Source organism: Rhineura floridana, chromosome 8, assembly GCF_030035675.1.
Source record: "Rhineura floridana isolate rRhiFlo1 chromosome 8, rRhiFlo1.hap2, whole genome shotgun sequence".
Lineage (NCBI taxonomy): Eukaryota > Metazoa > Chordata > Lepidosauria > Squamata > Rhineuridae > Rhineura > Rhineura floridana.
In genome coordinates this window covers 83,863,381-83,887,730 of record NC_084487.1, presented here as the reverse complement: position 1 = coordinate 83,887,730, position 24,350 = coordinate 83,863,381, and the positions used below count along the sequence as shown (strand labels likewise).

Below are 24,350 nucleotides of genomic sequence, written 5' to 3'. Positions count from 1 at the left end.
TTGGGAAAAAGCCCGGCAACATCCAGGAATTAATTAGCCAATCAGAGAGATGCCTAATGATGGAATCTTCCAGCGCTTTCACACATAATGATTGCACAGTTTCTCCAACCTTCCCAAGCCTGTGGCCTTGAGGTACCGGTCTTGGCTGATAAGCAGGTGTTCTTGTTAAGTGCCTAATTAATTGGATTCAGCTGTGGAAACTGACAGTCATGGCCTTCTGGAAGCCCTAATTCAGGCAAGATGTCACCCCCACAATTCCCTGCCACAAAACCATCTTTATTAGCAAACCTTAACAAACTAGGCGTTGACATGTTCTTGACAGCTGCAAGAAGAGCACATTGCAATAACCCAGTCATTTGTTACTAAGATGTGAATTACAAAAGCTAAGCTACTACAATTTAGGAATGGGTGTAGCTAGAAATAGGCAATTTGCCACTGAAACCACCTGGACTTCCATGTCATAATTGGATTGCGTAATACTCCCAAGCTACAAACCTGTTCCTTTGGGGGGAGTGCAACTCCATCCAGAAAAGACTGTTTCCTTAATTCTTGCACCTCAGAATAGCATACCAACAGCACCTCCATTTTATCAGGATTTAGTCTGTTTATTGACCCTTTTCCAGCCCATTATGTTGTTTTAATGATACTGTTTACTGTTTTCATATAGTACACTATTTAGAGATTTCTTAATATTAAGCCATTTATAAATGTAAATAATTATAATAATAATTGCCCCCAGACAGTGGTGCAGCACTTGCACAGTCCCTTCTAATTTAGATGGAGTGGAGAGACAGAGCTGGGTATCATCAGCATACTGATGGCACTTTGCTCCAAATACCCAGATGGCTCCTCCCTGTGGCTTCATGTAGATGTTAATTGGAATGGGGACTAGATGGAACCCTGCAGGACTTCACACAACTAATGCCATGGAACTGAGCAGAAGTCCCTTAATGCTCCTTTTTGGAAATGATCCCAGATGTAGGTGTGGAACCATTGTGCCTCCAACTCCCAGCACCTGAGTGTACTCTGCTCAATGATATCTAAAGCTGCTGAGAGATCTAGGAGACTCAATATAGAACTCTCTCTCTCTCTCTCTCTCTCTCGCTCTCGCTCTCGCTCTCGCTCTCGCTCTCGCTCTCGCTCTCTCTCTCGCTCTCGCTCTCGCTCTCGCTCTCGCTCTCGATATAGATCATGAACCAGGGCTGTTTCAGTGCTTCATCCAGACCTGAAGCTGGATCTAGATAATCCATTCTATTCATTGCAAAATGCTGCAGTCCTGTTTTAAGCAAGGTTGGAAGCTACAAGAGTTTCTTGGAGGATTCCGAAGCAAAAATGTTTTAAACAAAACAGAAAGTGAAACAACCTTTTTATTGCTTTTATACGACTGCTAAACTTGCAGCTTGCATAGAATTAGGAATGTAACTGAAAGAGCGATGAATTATAATAACCTGTTTCTTTTTCTTCCTGTGGAATTTATTAAAAGTTTCATTTTTCTAGAACATTAGATCTCTCTTTATCCCTTGTCTGAGTCAGCTGTGGGAACTGTGGGCTTTGCCTTGGCATCAGAAAAGCTAGCACTTTATCACCCAAGAATGTCACTTGTTTTTCTCTTGAAGAACAGTGAATATAATTTGTCTTCATTCCTAGCATTGTTCATTATTTTCTTTTAATATTTGTGGATTCTAGGTGTACCATACTTCTGAATGCTGCTGTTTTCACTAGAACAATACTATCTCCCTTTCCCTATGAATCTATAACAAAGATTCATACGTCATACAAAGGCAATTGTGTTTTTTAATCAACATTTTAGGAATATTTCATAGATAGTAAAATTAAACATCCTTGTTAAAAACGTCATTCTTTTACTGCTTTTGTAGCTTCTTTTTGAAAAACGAAGAAAAACCACTACCAATAAGGATTGAAGCTTTCATTAGGAACATAGGAAGCTATGTTTCCGAGTCAGATGCTAGCTCAGTATTGTGTACTCTGACTGGAAGCGGCTCTCCATGGTTTTAGGCAGGCTTCTTTCTTAGTCCTACCTGGAGATGCCAGGGACTGAACCTGGGACTTTCTGTAGGCAAAGCAGATGCTCTACCAATGAGCTATGACCTTTCCCCTCTTTGTCTGGCTTGATAAGATAAGCCAATATTTTTCTTTGCTTGTATGAGTTTTTTATAGTTATTAAATGAGCATTATTTTAATAAACATTTTTAAAGGATCAATATACCCCCCAGCTCTGTTGTAAGATAAGACCAATTAGATTAGTAATACTCTTTGTATTAGGCTTTTTAAGTGGACATTTGCTTAATGAACTTACACTTGGTGAAAAACTGTTTGGCTTCATATGATAAATTATATGCCCCTTAAATGCATGCTGCAGACATTTACTCACAGCACAACAACTCCATCTTTTGAATTTTTATCACTGCAAGCTTCCGGTAATATGACTCAAGCACCATAGATGCAGTTCAGTGGTATTTTGAATAATAGCAGTACTGTTTCTTTCAGAGAGAGAGAAGCCAATAGGTTGTGGTACAGTATTCAGAAAAGAATGTTAAATGCTTAAACTAATCAGAGTTCAATAAAACCATCATTTATTTTTGTAAAAGGTCTATGCATAAATATTATTTGTTCACATTTAACCTTTTATTCTTTGCAGACACACACTGAATATACGATAAAGTCCAGCTTGGTATGTCCTTACACTTGCTGACAGGATGTGGCTGACATGTGGGATCCTGTTCAGTTTGGGGGACATTACTTGTTTATATGTGCCACTCTCTGTACAATTTTTCAATAAATGAATAAATATGTGTTTATTTATTTATTGTATTTGTATATCGCCCCATAGCCGAAGCTCTCTGGGAGGTTTACAGTAACTAAAAACATTAAAAACAAATATACAAATTTAAAACACATCTTTTAAAAACAAGTTAAAACACAATTTAAAAACACATGCTAAAATGCCTGGGAGAAAAGGAAAGTCTTGACCTGGTGCTGAAAAGATAACAGTGATGGCGCCAGGCTGTTGAGCCCAGGCCCTCTCATGAGGAGCGGGGAGGAGGAAGGCATGAGTTTCAGGTGCCACAGCAGTTAGAAAGCATGGACGTTCCAGTTGTTGTTGAGGCTAGTCCCAACGTTGAGGAGGAAAGTGAGCTTGCCGCCCCATCAGTTCCCATGGATAGCCCTGCCCTCTGAGGAGACAGCCCTCAGCCTCCAAGCACACCTCCAGGACCGTTAAGAAATGCTCCGGAGAAAGCAGTAACTCCTCCTTCAACAAGCAGGGTCCTAGAGATGCCCGACACTTTCCCGCCTGCTGCTCCCCAACCTGCCGATAAGGAACCTGTTCTGTCCGATGAGGCTTTGGATGTTCGTCCCCCTTTGCCGCGCACACGACGTCTGGAGAAGCGGATGGGGCAGAGGACGTGTGTGCGCAGGAGTGAGAGGTTACGCTCGAAGACCTTCCCTATTTAAGTCTGCCACATTCAGAATTGGGCGCTGAATCAACTCCTTCCACACGTTGCAGAGCATGTCTAGAGTGTAGTTAGGAAATTGTAGTGAGTTAGCATAGGGTTTCTTATGAGGCGCACTGCCTTTGATGTATCATTTACTTTAATAAAACAAGAATTGATTGCACCCTCGTCTCAGCCTCGTGAATCCTGCTCTGAACAGGACACAGGCGCACCTCGTCAGGGAGATCATTCCATAATTTGGGGGCCACCACTGAGAAGGCCCTCTCCCTTGTTGCCATCCTCCGAGCTTCCCTCGGAGTAGGCACCCGGAGGAGGGCCTTAGATGTTGAGTGTAGTGTACGGGTGGGTTCATATCGGGAGAGGCGTTCCATCAAGTATTGTGGTCCCAAGTCGTGTAAAGCTTTATAGGATAAAACCAGCACCTTGAATTGAGCTCAGAAACATACAGGCAGCCAATGCAAGCGGGCCAGAATCGGTTTTATATGTTTGGACCGTCTGGTCCCTGTTACCAATCTGGCCGCTGCATTTTGCACAAGCTGCAGTTTCCGAACCATCTTCAAGGCAGCCCCACGTAGAGCACATTGCAGTAATCTAACTTGGAGGTTACCAGAGCATGGACAACTGAAGCCAGGTTATCCCTGTCCAGATAGGGGCGTAGCTGGGCCACCAACCGAAGTTGGTAGTAGGCACTCCGTGCCACCGAGGCTACATGAGCCTCAAGTGACAGAGGTGGTTCTAGGAGAACCCCCAAGCTACAAACCTGCTCCTTCAGGGGGAGTGCAACTCCATCCAGGACAGGTTGGACATCCACCATCCGGTCAGAAGAACCACCCACTAGCAGCACCTCAGTCTTGTCTGGATTGAGTCTTGTCTGGATTATTATGTGTTTGCGGTATTGGCCAGGTGGAGCTGGTGTGTGAGTGTGTGCGAGAGGGAGAGGGAGAGAGAGAGAAATGTGGAGCCCAAAACAGGAGCAAATGGAATGGGGGGAGTTACAGAAATGAGAGGGAGGGGCATCTTCATGATGTTCACCATTCTGGTTCCATTTTCCTAACTGCTATATCAACATCCCATTAGGTCTGATTTTGTTGCTGAAAGCCAAACCAGTAAATGGTAGATCATCCAAGTTCTGATTCTGGATGAGCATGCTGTCGTGGATACATTTCAGAGACTCTGGACAGGTGCGGGTATTTTGTGTGGGGGAATTTTCTCACATTTCTATCTGCCTGGTTTCTTGGTGCAGAAGTGGCAGCCTACACTCAATTAGTTGGTGTTGCTGTATTTTCAAGGTTCCAGCTCCTTTCCATGCAGTCCTCTTTAGGTCATATCCTACAGCTTTCCAATTTTGAATAGTATGTACCTGGTGTTGGCTCTTGAAGCATGATAGGGATTCTAGTATGTCACAACACACATACACACATGGTCTCACAGTCTCTCTGTCTAAGCTGGTGGAGGTGGAGTGACATTGATTGCCTCAGCATCATTATTTTGTGAAGTATGTAGCACATATAGTTGCTTATAATTGCTTCACCTTTGACGTCATAAGTATTGGGTTGGTGTAGGATGTATCCATGCTGCCATCATTGCATGTTCCCATGGATATCTTTGAGAATGTAGAGAAGATTTTTGGCATAGTGGGGGCTACACTACTCATACTTGACTCATATCTTTCCAGACTGTGCGATGTGACAGAGCTAGGGTGGCTTGTTGGATTGTGGAGGTATATATTATATTATATATTATATTTTTAATATATAATCTATATTAAAGAGGCTATAGACAACCCTTGTTGAAAAAGGTCTTTTCATAAAATTCCTTACAACTGAATAATTACTGGCTAATCTCAAATATTCCATACTTGGTAATGGACTGGATGGAGTTGAAGCTTTATCCGGACATGATGGAGTATTGTTGGTTGAGGAGCAGATCTGCGATTCTGGACCAGCCTGTTCTGGTTTGGGTTCTTTGCATTTTGGCAATGCTTCTGGATATCCAGGTGGTAGTGATGGCCAGGAGTGTGTTTTACTAGCTGAGGCTGGTATGCCTACTGTGTTCATATTCTAATTAAATTAGTTACCATTTTGTTTCTGGAAGTAACTAAGGGTTGTGAAGTGAGGGGGTAGTTGAGAGAAATTCCTTCAATTATGGAGACATAGTTGTGGAATATCCTTCTAAAAAGGTCTCTTGGCCCAGTGACAACCAAAAGAAAGCTTTTGGGTGCTGATGTTATCTGTACCTTCCATTCCTTTCCTTGCTCTAACGCTGCTGGTTGGTTGTGCTCTTATGTGATTTGCCTTATTGTATACTGTTCTATTGTTTTGCTGACTTTAATAAATTTTAATAAATAAATAAAGCTCCCTTAGGACTGAAGGTTTGGGATATGACTATTAATAAATAAATACATGTGGAAACCACCCATCTGTTGGTGAATCCTGCATGTCCAAGAGCTCCTTGTGTGCTCATTAGAGCTCCCACGTATGCAGGGAGCTAAGAGTTAGAGACAAATAAAATGCTTTCTGAGTGAATCCACTTTTATGAGGTTCATACAGTCCTTCTGGGTCTTTAATTTATTTTTTAAAAAACCATTACAATGGTTGCACATTGTTCATCATTCTGATTCCTTCCCCTCACTCCCGGTTCCCGGATTTCAAGGCACTCAGCAAGTGCTTGGTAGCACAGCACAGCACACTCATTGTTGAATCCTGAATGTGCTGTCAGCTCTTTTCCTGAGAATCAGTAAGGGACTGAATTTGATAGAAATCCTGCTATCTCAGGTTCCATAGATCAAAAATCTTGTCAGTTTTAATCGCTTGCCATCTCTCAGGAACTTGCTGTTCTGTAGCCTTCTAGCAGGAATTAACTTTTGAGAACACCTAGCAGGTATTTCACTATCTTGAGGATACCTTTTTTTTTAAGGGTCTTTTTCAAAGCTTGCAGTATATGGAAGAAGGTTTATTTTTAGTGTCTGACCTTGTGTTCTGTTTATTAAGTGAAGAAAAGAAAAGAAAAGAAAAAGAGAGCCTGTTGGCCTGCATGGATTTCTCACTGTCTTAACAAGTGTTGGAAATTAATTTCATACCCTGCAGCTTCTGCAGATGTCATGTTATCATAACTTTACTGCAAAAATAATCACATGTAAATATAGACATGAAGCATAATTAATTATGTGCACCATTGCACAGTAACTGTTAATAGAGCAAGCAGGAAGGAATATAAGTAGAGATACTTCTAATGGTTTTTTTATGCCTTGCCTAGAATAATTACACAAAATGGCCTAAGCCTAAGCCACTTTCCCCCCTTTTTCTGCAACGAATAGGAAAGAAAAAGAAAAGTTGCTGGAGTTCCTGTTTCTGCTACACCAATTTCTATAGATTTTAAGGTTATTATGGACCTTGGGCCCAGGCACCTAATTAGACTTACCAGGCTGCCCCATTTGGCCCTTGAGGCATATTCAGCCAAACCACACACACCTGCCCGAGACCTGATATCATATATGGGCTCAGTAAACTCAGACAACCAGCTGATCTTGCAAAATGCTGTGCACAGAGCTTCACAAGATTCGATGATCAGCTGAGTCTGTGGAGCGTTGTTCACTGGGCTTGATTGCCAGGTCTTGCAAAATGCTCTGTACAGGGCTTTGCAACCTCCGATGATCAGCTGATTAATATGTGCAACCAGACCCTATGTATGCTGGCTTGAATACACAGAAATCAACGCAGGCAGGACCTTAAAATGCATGGAAAGTGGATAAGTGAGTAGGGCCAGTGAACATGATAATAACTGCAGTGCTACATACATGCTGGCCCTTAACCTTGTTTTGTTTTAATATATCTTAAGGTCTGTTTTTATGATGTTTTAAAGTGTTTTAGTGTTTCTGTTTGCTGCCCTGGGCTCCCGCTGGGAGGAAGGGCAGGATATCAATCAATCAATCAATCCGATATAAACTTTGGAATATCTGCTCAAAGTTATCTTATAAAGTTATCTTATAAAATGCTTAATAGTCCCACATGGATGAACATGTCAAATATGGCTGATCATGATTCGTATATCGTTGGGAGCAGAGCTTGGAAAAGTTACTTTTTGAACTACAACTCCCATCAGCCCCAGCCAGCATGGTCACTGGATTGGACTGATGGGAGTTGTAGTTCAAAAAAGTAACTTTTCCAAGTTCTTTAAAATATGATAGTTCACATCCCAAAGTACTAAGAGAGAACTTACCTCATGGACAATTCCTTAGAATAAAACGTAATTGTACTACAGAAGAAGATTTTGTGTCAGAATCCTTATCCTTAAAAAAAAGCTATGGAATAGAGGATATCCACTCCCTATTATTGAAAATAACTTTAAAAAAGTAGCTAATAAAAAACGGGAAGAACTTTTAAAAAAACCACCACAAAAAATATCTACTCGTTTGAATTGTATACTAACATTTGATCATATTACCAACAAGATACAGGACAGTATAAGAAAGCATTGGCATATAGTAGAGCATGTTGAAGGGTGTCAGGAACCTCCAAAAATCTCATATAAAAGAACTAGGAATCTTAGGGACATTTTAGTGAAAAGTGATTTTAGAGGTGGAGCACAATTGAGGCAAAATTTACTCCCAGGTGCAACTTCTCCCCTGGGTCATCACCCTTGTGGGCGCTGCATTTTTTGCAAAAATACTAGCAAGATGACAGAATTTGTGAATCCCACTAATCAGAGGAAATATCATCTAAGACACTTTTCTACATGTAATACAGATAGAGTTATCTATGTTATACAGTGTGGCTGTAAAAAACTGTACATAGGACAAACTACAAGAATGATAAAAATAAGGATAGGGGAACATTGGAGTAATTTAAGGAACAACAGAAGAGGGGCCCCTCTTGTAGATCATTACAATCAATGTCCTCATTCTATAACAGAGTGTAAGTTTTGGGTTTTGGAAAAGGTATATGGAAGAAATATAGACATCCTATTACGTAGGGAATTACATTGGATTTTGGAACTAGACACCATGATTCCAAATGGGTTGAATGAGGAATTTAACCTGTTGCCTTTAATTTAGAAAGCAGAGGTATTTTCAATTACGGGCAGGTGTGCCCAAAAAGGTTAAACTCATTATATGCTACAGAGTTATATTTAACTTAGGATATTCTCCACACAACAGAAGTTACAAAACTGTTAGTAAGAGCTGGCTACAGTATTTTGATGAAAAATCAATGTGTGTTAAGTATTTTTCATATAATTTTAGATGATTTAAATAAGATGTATGTAATTTTAACTGTGTGTTTGTATATATATAAAGAAATTCTTTTTTGTTCTAGCCCCTGATGAAGGCTTGGTTGCACAAGCTGAAACGCGTTGGGCTTTGAGCTTCTACAGAGCATTTCCTAAGCTTTTGCTATTTTAAAAAAAATTTGGCATATATTTTTATTAGTACTTTTGTACATAATAATAAATATCTTTTCAGCATCTGGTTTTTCACCTCTTTTTCTTGCATTTTGTGGATGCTAGACACTTTATTTTTCCACTTTTATAAGTTAACCTTTTAATCATATCTCAATGCGTACAGAAGGATTCTAATTACAATTAGTTCTGTGGCCACGAATTATTCAGAGATGTAATGGCTCTGTAATGAGGCAATAAGATGTTTTATATATTATTCATTTTGAAATAATCTTTCAGTTTGGTGAATAAGATTTTCACTTTTTAAACAGTTTTTATGTGCTTATTTTCAGTACTGCATACAAACGATCTTAAGCAAAAGAGCCCCTTCCTCCCCCCCTCCCTCCTCCCCATGTGTACACATAATTCATAAAGAAGTATTTAACAAATGTGTAAACGTTGTGGTCAGTTGCAAGTATTAGTTAATAATGCATTCATTGTCTCAGCAGGTTACCCCAGAGATTGCCATGCATCACTGGTGTCTTAGTCATGTTATTACTGATGTGTTGAATAACATTTAATGCCACTTACGTAGTATCTTTGTGATATTTTATTTTATTTTTGCTGATACAGATATAAATAGCTGTTTTTCTCAAGGTTTGTGGCTCAAGTCTGATTCTCATAGTGATTTTTTAAAGAGTCCAAAGTGTCAGTCATTATATCATAGAGAATTTTATATACCGGTATGTGATAATTTTTTAGGTGTGTGTACTATTTTAAATAGCTGTTCTATTGGTTTGAGCAGTCTAATGGCTTGAGACATCACTGTAGGGCTAGGTTCAAAGTGTGCAGCTTGATGAAGTGAGATTTTCTCTTTTGCTCACTAATTTTGGTCCAGAAATTCAACTGTCCAGTAGATACTGGTATATAAAAGCTTTTTCAATAACCTGTAAAAAACAGTATATGGAAAGCAAGTAACCATATGTTAAAATATACATAAGTATATAAAGTGCAAAAAAAGCTTACCAATATCAAGTTCTGCAACCTCTTGGTCAAAATTTGTTCATATGAACGCATGTGGACCCCAGGCGTATCTACTACACACCTGATCTTACAATATTAATCATATTTCTAACTCCATTGTTTGGAGTAGTCTGTATCCTGAAAAGGCTTACAACTAGCCAATATAACATAAACAATGGCAAGACATGTACTTTACAAAACAACAATCTATTCTACATCTTCATTAAATCCTTAATGTGTTATGGTATTTAGTTCTCAACTTGGAGTTTTTTCTGGACTTGGCACTAACTAGTAGTGCAGGGTAGACTAATGTAATGTAAATATAATTAATTATAATCAACTAATTAACATTATTATATTAATGTAATAATGTAATGTGCTCTACATAGGGCCCATAAATATTTTTTATTAATTTATTTTAAAAAATTTGTAATCATACATATCTACATGGGCTGTTTTCTGTTGGAGTAGAAATAGAAGTGTGTATATTTTGGGCTAATTTATAAGTTGTATGTTATATAATGTATATTGCTTATGAATCTGTATTGTTTGTTAACTGAACTGGTGTTTTCTAAGTATGAATTGAAAGTTTATAGATCTTTTTATTGTTATTGTTTTTGCATGATTATGTCATCTGCTTTGGGCTTTGTTTTGGAGGGGAAAGTGGGGTACAAATAAGATAGCTGTTCTTACATATACAGTAGGGCCCCACTCATATGGCGGGTTACGTTCCAAACCCGCTGAAAAGCAGAACTCCGTCAATAAAATGGCACCCGATGCCTGAAAAACTCTGTAAAAGCGGAACAAGTGCTGTATGAGTGGGGCCTTACTCTAATTGAAAGCTGCCATATTAGCGGAATGCCGAAAAGTGGGGCCCTACTGTAGTTTAGAGAACAATTTCAAAAGTGGCATTTTCCTGTTGGTTACCAGAGAATGCCCACATGTTTAGGCTGTACAGTTTATTTGCATTTATAAATTGGTGCCAATTTAAAACAAAACAAAACTTGAGGTCGACCTATCTAAAATATGTTTGTTTCAGTCTGGTAAAAAAGTAAATATCTAGGATACAATTCCCTCCCCCCACCATATTAACATTAGCTAGAAATTCCTGATCAGGCACAAATACTAAAATGGACTTTTTTTGTTCAAGTTTAGCATTAAAATAGCTGAATAATGACAGCATTGCTTCATGAATTAAACCGTTATTTACTGTCTATTTCAGAAGGCCACACAAATCCTACATATTTTTCCTTTCAATGGTACCTATTTTCAAACTTGTCCATGGACTTTCTGCCTTTTTCTGCATAGCATAGTTATATTTATGTATACATCTTTTTCACCACCTGGACTTCAAAATTATCTTATATTAACAAGATATCCTACACATATTCAATTATTAGATTGAAACTGTTTTCTAAAAACTATTTATTAGGATAAGAATATATTAGAAATAAAATAAACAAGAAGAATGTGTAGTTTCTTTATGTACTTTCTGGGGACTAGTGTATAAATAGATTTCTCTCTGTGTGTTCTCAAAACATAAATGCACTAAAATCATATAATGTAGGCACAGGCTGTTTGCTATTGGTGGAAAAATGAGTTTTTGATGAATGCATGTGGGAAATGTTTCACTTGCATTAGTCCAACAATCAGTGAAGTCGGATACCACCTTGCTATTTGTAACTCATTCAGATATATATTTCTCCAAGGATGCTTAACATTCTGATTATTATAGGGGTTCTGGATAGGGTTTAAACCAACACATAAGGAAAGCATGCACAAGTGTGCTAACTCCACACCCCCATCCTCATTTCTGACCCTGGGAAGCCTTCTGTGGAGGCTCCTGCACTTTTTGGACCTTGGCTTTTTAAAAAAAGCACAGAAGCCCCCATGGGAGCTTAGGTGGCTGTGTGATTTGAAAATGTGGTATTTGAGCCTTTCATTTTCTAGTATCTGACATCCTGAGTGAATTTGTTGCTCGCATTTTGCTGAGAGAATTAGAAGGTAGAAAATGTCAATAAACAAAAATCTACACATATAAACAGGCATATCCCACTATGTGTTTTTCTTCCCCCCCCCTCAACTTTCTATGCCCCATTCACCTCTGTTTTTTGTTTGATAGGCCTTCTTTCCTAATGGTTAAGAAGAATTGGAATGAGGGGTAGAAAGTGCCATCAAAATATTTCAGAGGTATCGAAACTAGAGGTGATAGCCCTCTCTGTATACAAGCAAATGTAGACCTATGCTCTAGATTGGAAATAGATACAAGGACTTTTGAGAGCCTCACTAACAACTTTGTGATAGGGTGTCCTACATATACTGTAGATCAGTGGTTCCCAACCTTTATGAGCACGGAACCCCCTTTATAAGCTGAACTTTTTTTGTGACCCCCTACTCCCAGGGAGGCAGGCTGGCTGCCAGGAAGGAAGTGGGAAATCAGCCTTTCTTTGCAGGCTTGCTTCTTTTTGCTTCACAAAAAGCCCTCTCCTCTCATTCTAAGTTGCCAGTAGCAGCAGTGCAAGGAGACAGGAATCAGTGATAGTAATCCCCTCTTCTTCCTGGTAGCTCCACCCTCAGCCTCCTTTGGCATCTGCCATGTATTTTATAGGCAGATGCCTGCCCTTAGTGCACCTGAAAGACGCTCTGGTGCTTCAGCAAAAGGCCTCCCCTCTCATTTGGAGCAAGGGGGAGGTGTCATTTGCAGCGGCAGTGGAAAGCAGACAGTGTAGAAGGAGGGAAGACTTTTTAAAAAAATTAATAAATAATTCATTTCTTTACTGTTCACGGCCTCCTCTGGATTACTTCGCGGCCCCCCTGGGTGTCCCGGCCCCAACGTTAGGAACCACTGCTGTAGATAATTGGTAAAATAATTACAAAAATAGCTGAAAGCTCTGCCATCATCTCTCTGCTGCTTAGTAAGTGTTTAATATGAATTAGCTCAAGGTTTTGTTGATGAGTTAATTTCACTGAAGAGAAATACTATAGAGTTGCTGAACCATTTCCTTATTGCTCTATTAGATTGTAATGCCTAAGCTCTTAAGCAATGATAGAGCTCTTTTCCTAGGTTTATGTGGCTGTCAAAACAAATGGATGGAGTCAAATGCAGGAGCAGGAGGTGTGTGGAAGAAGATGAAGTCAAAGTTGCAAAAGTAAAGCTTCCAAGGGACAAATGTAGTAGGAAATAAGGGGAAATTCATATTTGGAACTTCATCAGTCCAGAATTATGAGCTCATCCCACCACATAGTTTGTTGTTTTAACCTTATTTTCTTTGGATATTCAGGTTATTTTAGATTATATTTATTCTGTTTCTTTTTTCTATTACATTCTGTGACTCTTTCTCCTTGTGCCCTACACTTTAGAAATTGTTTATTAATTGCTGTACAGTAGGGCCCCACTCATACTGCGGGTTATGTTCTGGACTCCCACCAAAATGCGAAAGCCAAAAAGCGGAACTCATTGAATAGAATGGTGCGCGATGCCCGAAAACCGCTGTAAAAGCAGAACAAGCGCTGTATGAGTGGGGCTTTAGTCTAATTGCGTCTAATTGAGACCGCTGCATTAGTGAAGTGCTGTAAAGCGGGGCCCTACTGTAACTCATGTCAAATATAGAGCACTGTTTAAATTAAAAGGGTTTATCAATTTTACACCAATTGCTTTCACTTGTCTACCTGAAAGTAGCATATACGGAATAAGTTTCATGAGTGTGATATATTTTTGGAACAAACAAAGCTATCCTTGAATGTATAGTCAATGAGGAACCATCAAACTACATATGATGTTTTTATATAGCTCTTAGCTAGATTACTGATCCAATGTAAAATCCATCACTCAGGAATCATAGGCATTATACATACTCGGGGACATTTGGTTCATAAACCCATGAATGGATTATGCTCACCCATATGTTGTTTTTCTTCTTTGGCTGACATGTTTTATAATCTTCATTAAACAACATGCATAATTTAGTGTTATTTATATAGTAGAGGTTTTTTTGTACCATGTGGATACTTGCCATTTTTTAAACAAATCAGTGTCTTCAATTCAATTTAATTTTGATTAACTGAGGTGAAGAGTAACGTAAATGTACTGCCTTCAAGTCGATTCCGACTTATGGCAACCCTATGAATAGGGTTTTCATGAGGCTGAGAGGCAGTTACTGGCCCAAGGTCACCCAGTGAGCTTCATGGCTATGTGGGGATTCGAACCCTGGTCTCCCAGGTTGTAGTCCAACACCTTAACCCAGCCTTTCCCAACCAGTGTGCCACCAAAAGGTCTTCTGTAACTTTAAAAGTTGTGCAGGGGGAAGGGAGAATTCCACCTTATGGTTTTTCCCATTACAGTGTTGTAAGAACACCTGCACTTAGCTGACTTTCTCTTCTCCTAAAGGTACAGGATCAGTCTCAGGCCCTGAGCCTGGCAACCCTAGTCCAGTCCTAGACCATTTATGGTTTTAAAGGGCAAAATAAGCATTTGAGTTGGGCCTAGAAACAAATAGACAGCCAATGTCAATTAAATAACACTGGAGTTATTTGTTCCATATGATGCACACCACACTAGATAAACAATGTGGCCTCTGTAATAGGCAGTAGATTCCATAACACAAGGACCACCAACTAATGGTCTTGCTTATCTCCCTGGACCATCTTATTTCATGAATGGAGAATAATAATATAATAATAAATTTTATTTGTTAGTCGCCTATCTGTCCGAATTAACGGACACTCTAGGTGAGTTACAGCAACCAAGATAAAATACAATATATAATCAGCAGTACAAAAATAATCTAAACATCAATTAATACTCAACCACCCCGAGGATTCTGTAGGCCTGCCTGAATAGCCAGGTTTTTAAGGCCCGGCGAAAACCCATCAGGGAGGAGGCATGACGGAGATCGAAAGGGAGAGAATTCCAGAGAGTGGGGGCCACAACCGAGAATGCCCTCTCTCTGGTCCGCACCAGCCTAGCTGTTCTGACTGGTGGGACCGAGAGAAGGTCCTGTGTGGCTGATCTTGTTAGGTGGCATAATTGGTGATGCTGGAGGCGTTCCTTCAGATAAACTGGGCTGAAACCGTATAGGGTTTTAAAGGTCAAAATCAACACCTTGAATTGGGCCCGGTAAACAACTGGTAACCAGCGCAGATCTCTTAACACCGGGGTAATATGCTCCCAGCGGCGACAATGTGTGATCAAACATGCTGCCGCATTCTGTACCAGCTGCAATTTCCGAACTGTTTTCAAGGGTAACCCCACATAGAGCGCGTTACAGTAGTCTAAGTGAGAGGAGACCAGGGCATGTATCACTCGTGGGAGCTGATGTGCAGGAAGGTAGGGTCTCAGCCTTCGTATCAGATGCAATTGATACCAAGCTGCCCGGCTCACTGCCGAAATCTGAGCCTCCATGGACAGCTGGGAGTCAAGGATGACCCCTAGGCTGTGGACCTGGTCCTTCGGGGTAATCTGACCCCATTAAGCACCAAGTCGATATCTCCCAACCTTCTTTTGTCACCCACGAGCAGTACTTCGGTCTTGTCAGGGTTCAGCTTCAGTCTGTTCTCGCCCATCCATCCACTTACTGACTCCAGGCACTTGGACATAGTATTCACAGCCAACTCTGGTGAGGATTTAAATGAGAGATAGAGCTGAGTGTCATCTGCATACTGGTGACACTGCAGCCCAAAACTCCTGATGATGGCACCCAGCGGCTTCACATAGATGTTAAATAGCATGGGGGAGAGGATAGAACCCTGTGGCACACCACAGTTAAGAGGCCAAGGGTCTGAAACCTCATCCCCCAATGCCACTCGTTGGTACCTGCCTGAGAGATAGGAACGGAACCACTGTAAAACAGTGCCCCCTATTCCCAAACTCTTCAGGCGATTTAACAGGATACCATGGTCAACGGTATCAAAAGCCGCTGAGAGATCTAGGAGGACGAGGAAAGTATGTTCTCCCCTATCTAACGCCCTCCTCATATCATCCACCAGAGCGACCAAGGCTGTTTCAGTTCCATGCCCAGTCCTGAAGCCCGATTGGAATGGATTTTTGGTAGTGCAGAACTTGTATAGATAGAGATTATACATGAGAGTGGCTGTATACTATAGCCAGCAGGGATTTTTCACATTCCGCAATGTTAAATTGAAAATACCCCCCATGCCATTCTGATGCTTCCCATAAGCTCATTTCAAAACATATTCACTAAGTATGCTGGCCTACACATGTATGTTAAAGACAAGCAGCTTCAGTTGCAAGAAACTGAGAAGGCAGCCAGTTCATTCTGTAAGGAGCCAGAAGGATATCATTTGACAATAGGTAGACAAACTGTAGCACACTAATACAGCTTCCAAACCACTGTTGAAAGCAGCCCAGTATTGTCTACAGTTCACTTAATAATGTGTGCTTAATGTGGTTACACGTATCTGTTGGTACATTTGTTTTACTTTGGGGAGTTACATGAGTAATGGCTTTTTTAAAAAAAAGATCCTACTTCTTCCCCCTTCTTTGTATCTTGCTGCTTTTTTGTATATTTTATTATTTTGTCATTTCATTTTTATAACTACTACTCTGCATGTCAAGAGTAGACTGAAATGTAAAACCCTGTTCTTGCTTAGCCTAATCAGGTACCTAGGAGCATATTGGAAGTACTCACTTTAACTGGATAAAGCACAGAAGTTATAATAGCAGGTCATTCTGGGTGAAACTGGAAAAGCACACTATAATATCCTAACAATGTGTTGCTTCAGATCAAGTTATTATAAAGCTGCTGCCTGGATTTACTCTGATTATTACTCCTGACTTGGTACCTAAACCAAATACTCGTCCATAAACTACTTATTCTCTTTGATTCTTGTTACATTCCTTCTCTGAACCTAGCAACACCTAGTGCATTACCAACTACAACTTTGCTCTTGCTGCAATTCCTATCTTGCCTTGGCTTCATAACCCGTTTTTCTAGTACATTGGCAGCTGTTGGCTGATGGAACTGGCACAGTGACCAGGCAGCTAACTAGTGGTGGGGTCATAATGTATTTCACCTTGCATATTGGGCTTTTTAAAACACAAAAACAGTACTGGCATGATGCATTCACTTGGATTATTACAAGTCTACATAAGCATGTTAATTACATAGTTTACATTACAGACCCCGCTGCACAGAGAAAAAACAGATGTGGAATAAATGACCTTACTCCTCCTTCAGACCCAATCAGGGTACACACAAAAATTACTTGAAAAGTGTCTGGGAAGAACTTACAACTGGACTTCTTTCAGGTAGGTATAAGAGCTATGACATTGCATCAGTGTTGATGATTGTAAGAGAAAAGATTAATGCCGTTTACTTGATGCTATTTCCTTAATTTGAGAATAAAATATTTGTTATGTACCTTTTCCTAAATTTTCTTTGTACAACAGTTAATTATTCTGCACTTTTCCATCCCAACACCGCTGGTACCCTTTAAAAAACAAGAAAATCTAGAAAACAAAAACAGTGACAATAACAATAGACCCTAAAAGGTTCCTTATTAAGAGTTGTTGTTTGCTACATTGCTTGAAATGATGGAGGTAATAATTAATAGATCCAGACAACATTAGCTCACTGTACAGGTTAAATAAAATCCAGCCTTAACTAGGTTTAGTTTGTTCATGGCTGCTTTGTCATCTGTTACCAGCATGTTGCTTTAGCACAGAAAAATCTGTATGAAGGGCCAGTGAGTAGGAATAAAAATGGAAATTGACTGCCTTCAAGTCGATCCCAACTTCTTCTTCTTCTTATTGTCTTTATTTATACCCCGCCATTTTTCCAAAACTGGAACTCATGGTGGCTTCCAGAGAAAAATACATATAATTAAAAACATACAGAGTCTACATTAAAATAAAATTAAGCTATTTCCAATATTAAAACCATACACACATATAGCTAAAAGAGTTTAAAACTAGTTTAAAAACAATATAATAGACATTAGCAATGCAGCACCCTTCACACCCTTTTCTTAACAGCTTTCAATTCCAAAGGCTTGTTGGAATAAAAAGGTCTTTGCTTGTCGGCAGAAGGACTGCAAGGAGGGGGTCATTCTTACCTCCCTAGGAAGAGAATTCCAAAGTCTAGGGGCAGCCACTGAGAAGGCCCTCTCACGCGTCCCCACTAGTCGTACTTGAGAAGATGTGGGCATTGAGAGAAGGGCCTCTCCTGAGGATCTCAGGGCCCGGGCAGGCTCATACAGGGAGATACGGTCTGATAAATAACCTGGACGTAAGCCGTATAGGGCTTTATAGGTCATCATCAGCACTTTGAATTGTGTCCGGAAACAGACTGGCAACCAGTGGAGCTTTTTTAACAGGGGGGTAGTATGGTCCCTGTAACCAGCCCCAGTTAACATTCTGGCTGCAGCACATTGTACCAACTGAAGTTTCCGAGCAGTCTTCAGAGTCAGCCCCACGTAGAGCGCGTTACAGTAATCTAAACGGGATGTAACTAAGGCATGTGTCACCGTGGCCAGATCATACGGCTGAAGGAACAGGCTCAGTTGGCACACTAATCTTAACTGTGCAAAAGCACTCCTGGCCACCGCAGAAACCTGGGACTCCAAATTTAACGCTGAGTCCAGGAGCACACTGAAACTGCGAACCTGTGTCTGTAACCCCATCCAGCACAGGCTGTATCCCTATTCCCTGATTCGCCTTATGACTGACCAGGAGCACCTCTGTCTTGTCTGGATTAACCTTCAATTTGTTCACCCTCATCCAGTCCACCACTGACGCCAGACATTGGTTTAAAACCGAGACAGCTTCCTTGGAATTAGGTGGAAAGGAGAAATACAGTTGGGTGTCATCAACATACTGATGGCACCGAACCCCAAACCCCCGGACAACCTCTCCCAGCGGTTTCATGTAGATGTTAAATAGCATAGGGGACAAAACTGAGCCCTGAGGGATCCCGCAGGCCAACGGCCAAGGGGTCGAACAGGAATCCCCCAGCACCACTTTCTGGGTTCTTCCCTCCAGGAAGGAACGGAGCCACTACAAAACAGTGCCCCCAAGTCCCATCCCAGCAAGGCGGCCCAGAAGAATACCATGGTCGATGGTATCGAAAGCCGCTGAGAGGTCCAGCAGAACCAACAGGGACACACTCCCCCTGTCCAGTTCTCTGCGTAGGTCGTCCACCAAGGTGACCAAAGCCGTCTCTGTCCCATAACCAGGCCTGAAACCAGACTGAAATGGATCCAGATAATCTGTTTCATCCAAGAATCCCTGGAGCTGGGAGGTCACCACACACTCTATTACCTTACCCAAAAATGGAATATTGGACACTGGCCGGTAATTATCCATTATCCAGGGAGGGCTCTTTTAACAAAGGCCTTACAACTGCCTCCTTTAGGCAACCTGGGACTCTGCCTTGATGTAAGGAGGCATTAACCACTCCCTTCACCTACTCAGCCAGTCTCTCTCTGGCACTTTTTATAAGCCAGGAAGGGCAAGGGTCTAGCAGACATATGGTGGCTCTCATCTCTCCAAGGATCTTGTCCACATTCTTGGGCTGTACAAATTGAAAAAAATCGATCATTATTGGACAGACAGGAGCCAAAGTTACATCCCCTGAGACTGTATCAATTATAGCATCTAAGTTGGAACAAATCTGAGCGACTTTATCTGCAAAGTGCCGTGCAAACTTTTGACAGCGGGCTGTTGAGTGGTCTATATTACCCTTTCAGGGGCCAGAATGTAAAAGACCCCTGACCACTCGAAACAGCTCCACTGGACGGCTCCCCGCAGATGCAATTGTGGCAGAAAAGAATGATTTCTTTGCTGCCCGCACTGCCACGGAGTAGGCCTTCAAATAGGCTATAGCCCGTGTTCGGTCAGACTGGCTCCGAGTCTTCCACCAACATCGCTCTAGTCTCCGTCTCATTCGTTTCATCACCGCCAGCTCCTTGGTAGACCATGGGGCTGGTTTGGCTCCACTTCGTGAGAGGGGACGCTCAGGAGCGATCGTGTCCACTGCCCTGGCCATTTCCCCATTCCAGAGGTCAACCAGAGCTTCGACAGAATCGCCTGCCAAGGTGGCAGGAAAATCCCCAAGAGCCATCAGGAAACCATCTGGATCCATCAGCCTCCTGGGGCGGACCATCCTAATTGGTCCCCCACCCCTGCAGAGGTTCCGAGTCCCAGTGAGTCTAAACCCCACCAGGTAGTGATCTGTCTGTGACAAAGGAACTACAGAAACTCCACACCAAGATCACCATCATCCCCCTCCACACAGAAAACAAGGTCCAGGGTGTGGCCAGCAACATGAGTGGGGCCAGATACTACTTGGGACAGACCCATGGTTGTCATGGAGGCCATGAAGTCCTGAGCCACTCCCGACAGGGCGGCCTCGGCATGGATGTCGAAGTCCCCCAGCACCACAAGCCGAAGGGACTCCAACATCAGCCCCGAGACCACCCCGGCTAGCTCAGGAAGGGAGACTGTTGAGCAGCGGGGTGGGCGGTACACCAACAGAATCCCTAATCTGTCCTGACCACCCAACTTCAAATACGCACACTCACACCCCGGCTTCCAAGAGGTCTTCTGTATCTTTAAAAGTTGGAAGGGAGAATTTCACCTTGTGGTTTTTCCCATTACAGTGTTGCAAGAAAAACTGCACTTGGCTGAATTTTTTTCTTCTCTTAAAGATACAGAATCATTCTCAGGCCAGCTGGGGGGCAAGTGGGCTCCTTGGGACTATGCAGCTTGCCCACAGCTGGCCCTTTACACCCAGGAGACACGAGTGGGAATTTGAGCTCACAGACTCTGGACTCCCAGCCGGGCTCTCCTCCCCACTGTGCTATACCAGCCCTAACCTAACACTTATAGAGTTGCCAGGCTCAGGGCCTGAGAATGATCCTGTATCTTTAGGAGAAGGTTGCCAGGCCTGGCCTCCAAGAGGTCTTCTGTATCTTTAAAAGCTGTGCAGGGGGAAGGGAGAATTCCACCTTGTGGTTTTTCCCATTACAGAGTTGCAAGAACACCTGCACTTGGCTTTCTCTTCTCCTAAAGATACAGGATCAGTCTCAGGCCCTGAACCTGGCAACCCTAAACACTTAAGGGCTATGGCCATATGAAGACTGCTATCTAATCTACAGTTAAGGCTGTAATCCTAACCCCATTTACCTGGGAGCAAGCCCCAATGAATTTAATAGGATTTACTTCTGAGTAGACATAGAATTGCTGCAATCTTTTGTACACTTACTTGAGAGTAAGACCCACTGAATTCAGCAGGATTTACTTTAGAGTAAGTAAGCATTGGTTCACAGGAAAAAATGCAGAAGATTGTAGGGGTAAAACTCTGGCTCTTCTGCAGTTCCTTAATATATTTTGTGTACTACACTTTTCCTAAAATCTGGCCAGCATTCTTCCTGTATTAATAATACTGCTGTTATGCTGTTATGAAAAAAGGTATTTCAATCACTTTCAACTAGTTTAAAAAAACCTGCATCACAAAACAAAAGGGGAAGAAGTATGAAGGAAGTAAATTCAAATGTTAACAATGCAATGAGAAGGCTAGATAACTCCATGCAAGCTAAATTAATGGGACCACCATCTGACTTTCCCCCCTGCCACCCCATCCCATGTCGTCATTACATTTCCCACAAAAATTCAACAGAAACAAGAAAATAAGTTTAAGGTCTCTCTTCTCCCCCACACCCCCGGGGAAATGATACCAGCACCAAACATGCTTTGGTTGCAGACTGCCACAATTCCTTTAGACCCCTATGTTTTTTAAAAAAGAAAATTATACAGAAGTGATGAACACCAGAAACACAGAGATAAAGCTATCTGGCTGGAGAAAGGGTCATGCTGCGTGCTATTTTAGCCTACTGCTGGCAAAAATGAGGGAACAGCATAGTCTCAGAAGAGCAACAAGCATGATTTCAAATACATGCATCTAATTGGTTGTGGAGGTCATCTCCAACCCCATCCAAACCCTATGGAACTTTCAGTGCATTTCTGAGAGACTCTTGATTGGTTATTGCCTCCGTATGGTCTTGGACTCCAGGTTCCATCAGCCCCAGCTAGCATAACCAATGGTCAAGGATGATGGGGACTGTAGTCCAACATCATGTGGAGGGCACCACATTGGCTACCACTGGGCTAGTGTTTAATTGGGGGGGAGGCCTTTGACACCTGAGATGTGTATTTTTAGGAACCACCCTGTTTTTTGTGGTATGATTTTAGGTTGTTTTTAATTATGTATATTTAAACTATTGTGACGTGCCCTGGGACCTTTGAGTTCAAGGGCAGGCAATACATCTTTAATAATAATAATAATAATAATAATAATGGAGGTTCAAAGGGATCCTGCCCTCTCCATAAGCTACTCCTAGTCTTTAATTTATTACTTAACAACTTTTTTATTTATTCCTGGAGACAGGGATGGAACCATAGGGAAGATTGTAATTCACTAATAGGCAAAAAACCTTGCAGTTTATGAACATACCTATAGCCCACAAATATTTCTATCAAACTTTAAAAAGCAGGGAAATTTCACAGCTATAGTGAATGTACTAGGGGAGCACGAGATCTGACCTCCTCTCTGAGATATTGTACTGCCCTACAAATTTGTCAAAATGCAAACACAATTTGGGTTGGTCTTTCACAGTCCAATCCACTTGCTGTGTAGCTTGGAAGAATTTGGTAACATGTGCCTCTGAGCATATGGAGAGTGGTGGCAACACCTGCAATCAGCCCAAATAATAGAAAGAAGACATGTGCTGTGCTGATCTTGTTTTAGCAGGGAGGAAGCAACATTATTAAGACAGTTGATATAGTTCAGATGGTCACTTTAAATATGTCTGATTTATTTTGCAATTTAGTGAAATTGTCATATGGCCTTAAACCGCAAGGTTTTTTTGCCTATTAGTGAATTTATGTGCTTTTAAATCCAGGAGGTAAGAAATGGGATCCTGTCCAAGTTTGCTGAGAATGGATTGATCATTTACATGTTTATTGAGTTCAGTGGGATTTACTCTCCTGCAATTATGCTTAGGATAGGTGAAACTGACCACAGGGGATGGGGAGGGGAGGAAGGGCAGAGGAGAGGAGGGGGATGGGAGCAGGCAGGAGGGGAAGGGGAGGAGAAGGGCAGGTTTGATCATTTGGATGTTTATTGAGCTCAGAGGGATTTACTCCCATGAAATAATGCTTAGGATAGGTAAAACTGACGGGGGGAGGGAGGGAGGGTTGGAGTGGGCAAGGGAGGAGGATGAAGGAAGAGGGGAGGGGAGGGGAGGAGGAAGGGAGAGGAGAGGGGAAGGAGGAGAAAGGCAGGCCTGATAATTTGTATGCTTATTGAGTTCAATGGGATTTACTCCAATGCAGTCATGGTTGGGGTAGGTAAAACTGACCATGGGGGAGGGGGAGGGGGAGGGGGAAGGAGAAGGAGCGGATTGGAGGGGGGCAAAGGAAGGCAGGCCTGATCATTTGCATGCTTATAGAGTTCAATAGTATTTACTCCCATGCAATCATGCTTAAAATAGGTAAAACTGACCATGGGGAGAAGGAAGAGGAGGGGGAAGGGGAAGGAGGGGATTGGTAGGGGATGGGGATGGAGGGGCAAAGGAAGGGGAGGGGAGGGGCAAAGGAAGGGGGAAGGGAGGGGCAAAGGAAGGGGGAAGGGAGGGGCAAGAGGAATGGAATAGAAGGGAGGGTGGGTTTGATCATTTGCATGCTTTTTGAGTTCAATGGGGTTTATTTCTGTGCAATCATATTTGAAAATGGAAATGGATTACCTTCAAGTCGATCTTGATTTATGGCGACCCTATGAATAGGGTTTTCATGGTAAATGATATTCAGAGGTGGTTTTACCATTGTCTTCCTCTGAGGCTGAGAGGCAGTGACTGGCCTAAGGTCACCCAGTGAGCTTCATGGCTATGTGGGGATTTGGACCCTGGTCTCCCAGGTCATCGTCCAACACTGACGTGGGGGAGAGGCGGGGGGGAGGGGGAGGGGAGGAGATTGAGTGGGTGGGCACTGGGCAGAGGGGAAGCCCCTTTCCTTTACAAAAGGAAAACATTGTGAACCGTATCATTGCTTTCAGCATTTTCCCCACCTTTTTATTCTACATCAGGCACATGTAGCCTCCCACCCAAATTTAAACCAAAGCTGTCCCTGGCCACATCCACACTAAGCCTTTATTTCAGTTTGGGCAGTCATGGCTTCTCTCAAAGAATCCTGGGAAATGTAGTTAGTAAAGCGTGCTGAGAGTTGCTAGGAGACACCCTGTTTCCCTCACAGGCCTTCAGTCAGAGTGGCTGACTTGTTAAACCAGGCTGCCCAATGGAGATCTGTCAGGGAATAGGAGTCTCCTCTCAGCACCCTTCACAAACTACACTTCCCAGGATTCTTTGGGGGAAGCCATTAGTGTCTCATGTGAAATCAAAGTCTGGTGTGGATGTCGCCCCCTAATTAGCTAAGCCAGCAGCTGTGAGTCTGGCTCTTGGAACACTGAC

General features: G+C 42.0%; 1 protein-coding gene across 13 annotated transcripts in view; it reads left to right on the top strand.

Moving 5' to 3' along the window:
- Positions 1-24,350, top strand: part of NRCAM (neuronal cell adhesion molecule) — a 181,496-nt gene that overhangs the window by 2,549 nt on the left and 154,597 nt on the right. For all 13 annotated transcript variants that reach the window (XR_009764462.1, XM_061639960.1, XM_061639959.1 and 10 more), the window contains exon 2: positions 17,009-17,136. The gene's annotated coding sequence lies outside the window, so the exon portion shown is untranslated. The remainder of the gene's footprint in view (positions 1-17,008; positions 17,137-24,350) is intronic.